This window comes from Cebus imitator, unplaced genomic scaffold (genome assembly GCF_001604975.1).
Source record: "Cebus imitator isolate Cc_AM_T3 unplaced genomic scaffold, Cebus_imitator-1.0 Scaffold162, whole genome shotgun sequence".
NCBI lineage: Eukaryota > Metazoa > Chordata > Mammalia > Primates > Cebidae > Cebus > Cebus imitator.
Genome location: NW_016107477.1, coordinates 1,177,388 through 1,181,032, shown reverse-complemented (window position 1 = coordinate 1,181,032; position 3,645 = coordinate 1,177,388). Strand labels below are relative to the sequence as shown.

Sequence of the window (3,645 nt, the reverse complement as noted above, 5' to 3'; positions counted from 1 at the left end):
TACAGAGAACTCCACAAAGATATTCCTCAAGAAGAGCAACCCCAAGGCACAAAATTGTCAGATTCACCGGGGTTGAAATGAAGGAAAAAATGCAAAGGGCAGCCAGAGTGAAAGGTCAGGTCACCCACAGAGGGAAGCCAATCAGACTCACAGCAGATCACTCGGCAGAAACCCTACCAGCCAGAAGAGAGTGGGGGCCAATATTCAGCATCTTTAAAGAAAAGATGAGGTTTCTCTATAATTCAGAGAATCTCATATCCAGCCAAACTAAGCTTCATAAGTGAAGGAGAAATAAAATCCTTTACAGAGAAGCAATTGCTGAGAGATTTTGTCACCACCAGACCTGCCCTACAAGAGCTCCTGAAAGAAACACTAAGCACAGAAAGGAACAAGTACCAGTCACTGCAAAAGCAAACCAGTTGGCAAAGACCAAAAATGCAGTGAAGAAAATGAGTCAACTATTGGGAAAGAAAACCAACCAGTAACAAAATGGCAGGATCAAATTCACACATATTAACATTGAATGTAAATGGCTTAAACACCCCAATCAAAAGACACAAAGACACAGGCTGGCAAACTGGATAAAAAGTAAGAGCCCGTCGGTGTACTGTATTCAGGAGACCCATCTCACATACAAAGACACACATAGGCTCAAAATAAAGGGATGGAAGAAGATTTACCAAGCAAATGGAGAACAAAAAAAGGGGGTTGCAAGTCTCTGATAAAATGGACTTCAAACCAACAAAGATCAAAAGAGACAAAGAAGGACAGTACATAATGGCAAAAGGATCAATCCAACAGGAAGAGCTGACTATCCTAAATATATACGCCCCCAACACAGGAGCACCCAGATACATAAAGCAAGTTCTTAGTGACCTAAAATGAGATTTAGACTCCCACACAATAATAGTGGGAGACTTCAACACTCCACTGTCAATATTAGACAGATCAACGAGACAGAAAATTAACAAGGATATCTAGGACTTGAATGCAGAGATGGACCACGTGAACCTAATAGACATATACAGAACGCTCCACCCCATATCCACAGAATATACATTTTTCTCAGCACCACATTGCACTTACTCTAAAATTGACCACATCGTTGGAAGCAAATCACTCCTCAGCAAATGCAAAAGAACAGAAATCATAACAAACAGTCTATTAGACCACAGCACAATCAGACTAGAACTCAGGATCAAGAAACACACTCAAACCCACACAACCACTTGGAAACTGAACAACTTGCTTCTGAGTGTCTACTGGATAAACAATGAAACAAAGGCAGAAATAAAGATGTTCTTCGAAACCAACCAGAATGAAGACGCAACTTACCAGAATCTCTGGGACACCTTTAAAGCAGTGTCGAGAGGGAAATTTATAGCAATACCCACCAGAGAAGGGAGGAAAGATCTAAAATCAACACCCTATCTTCAAAATTGAAAGAACTAGAGGAGCAAGATCAAAAAAACTCAAAATCTAGCAGAAGACAAGAAATAACTAAGATCAGAGCAGAACTGAAGGAGATAGAGACACAAAAAACCCTTCAAAAAATCAATAAATCCAGGAGCTAGTTTTTTTTAAAAGATCAACACTAGCCAGATTAATAAAGAAGAAAAAGGAGAAGAATCAAATAGATGCAATGAAAAATGATCAAGGGGATCACCACTGATCCCACAGAAATACAAACTACTATCAGAGATTACTACAAGCAGCTCTACTCACATAAAACAGTAAACCAGGAAGAAATGGATAAATTCCTATGCACTTGTACTCTACTAAGACTAAACCAGGAGGAAGTTGAAACCCTGAATAGATCAATAACAAGGGCTGAAGTAGAGACAGCAATCAATAGCCTACCAACCAAAAAAAGTCCAGGTCCAGATGGGTTCACACCTGAATTCTATCAGACATGCAAAGAGGAGCTGGTTCCATTCCTTCTGAAACTGTATCAAACAATACAAAAGGAGGGAATCATCCCTAACTCATTTTATGAGACCAACATCATCCTGATACCAAAACCAGGCAGAGACTCAACTAAAAAAGAAATCTTCAGGCCAATATCCATGATGAACATCAACGCAAAAATCTTCAATAAAATGCTGGCAAACAGATTGCAACAGCACATCAAGAAGCTTATCCATCATGACCAGGTAGGCTTCATCCTGGGGATGCAAGGCTGGTACAGCATATGCAAATCCATAAATGTAATCCATCACACAAATGGAACCAAAGACAAAAATGACATGATTATCTCAAGAGATACAGAGAAGGCCTTCTATAAAGTTCAATAGCCCTTCATGCTAAAAACTCTCAATAAACTAGGTATTGATGGAATGTATCATAAAATGATAAAAGCTATATATGACAAATTTACAGCCAATATCATACTGAATGGGCAAAAACTGGAAGAATTCCCTTTGAAATCAGGCACTAGACAAGGATGCCCTCTATCACCACCCCCACTCCTATTCAACATAGTATTGGAATTTCTAGCCAAAGCAATCAGGCAAGAAAAAGAAGTAAAGGGTATTCAATTAGGAAAGGAGGAAATCGAACTGTCTCTGTTTGCAGATGACATGATTGTATATTTAGAAGACCCCATCATCTCAGCCCAAAATCTTCTCAAACTGATGAGCAACTTCAGCAAAGTCTCAGGAAACAAAATCAATGTGCAGAAATCACAAGAATTCCTATATACCAATAACAGATAGAGAGCCAAATCAAGAGCAAACTCCCATTCACAATTGCTACAAAGAGAATAAAATACCTAGGAATACAACTAACAAAAGATGTAAAAGGACCCTTCAAGGAGAAATACAAGCCACTGCTCAATAAAATAAGAGAGGGCACAAACAGATGGAGAAACATTTCATGCTTATAGTTAGGAAGAATCATATCATGAAAACGGCCATATTGCCCAAAGTCATCTATAGATTCAACACTATCCCCATCAAGCTACCAATGACCTCCTTCACAGAATTGGAGAAAACCACTTTAAACTTCATATGAAATCACAAAAGACCCTGCATAGCCAAGACAATCCTAAGCAAAAAAAAAAAAACAAAGCCAGAGGCATCACACTGCTGGACTTCAAACTATACTACAAGGCTACAGTAATCAAAACAGCACGGTACTGGTATCAAAACAGAGACATAGACCAATGGAACAGAACAGAGACCCAGAAGAAACACCACACATCTACAACCATCTGATCTTTGACAAACCCGGCAAAAACCAACAATGGGGAAAGGACTCCAGGTTTAATAAATGTTGTTGGGAAAACTGGCTAGCAATGTGCAGAAAGCAGAAACTAGACCCCTACCTCTCACCTTACACTAAAATTAACCCCAGATGGATCAAAGATTTAAACATAAAACCTAACACCATAAAAACACTAGAAGACAACGTAGGCAAAACCATCCAGGACATAGGCATAGGCAAGGACTTCATGACTAAAACACCAAAAGCAATGGCAACAAAAGCCAAGATAGACAAATGGGACTTAATTCAACTCCAGAGCTTCTGCACAGCAAAAGAAACCATGATTAGAGTGAATCGACAACCAACAGAATGAGAAAAAATTTTTGCAGTCTACCCATCTGACAAAGGGCTAATATCCAGAATCTACAAAGAACTAAAACA

The 3,645-nt window shown here is 39.1% G+C and overlaps 1 protein-coding gene across 1 annotated transcript in view; it reads left to right on the top strand.

The window, feature by feature from the left end:
* Positions 1-3,645, top strand: part of L3MBTL4 (L3MBTL histone methyl-lysine binding protein 4) — a 461,506-nt gene that overhangs the window by 96,768 nt on the left and 361,093 nt on the right. The gene's annotated exons all lie outside the window — the stretch shown is intronic.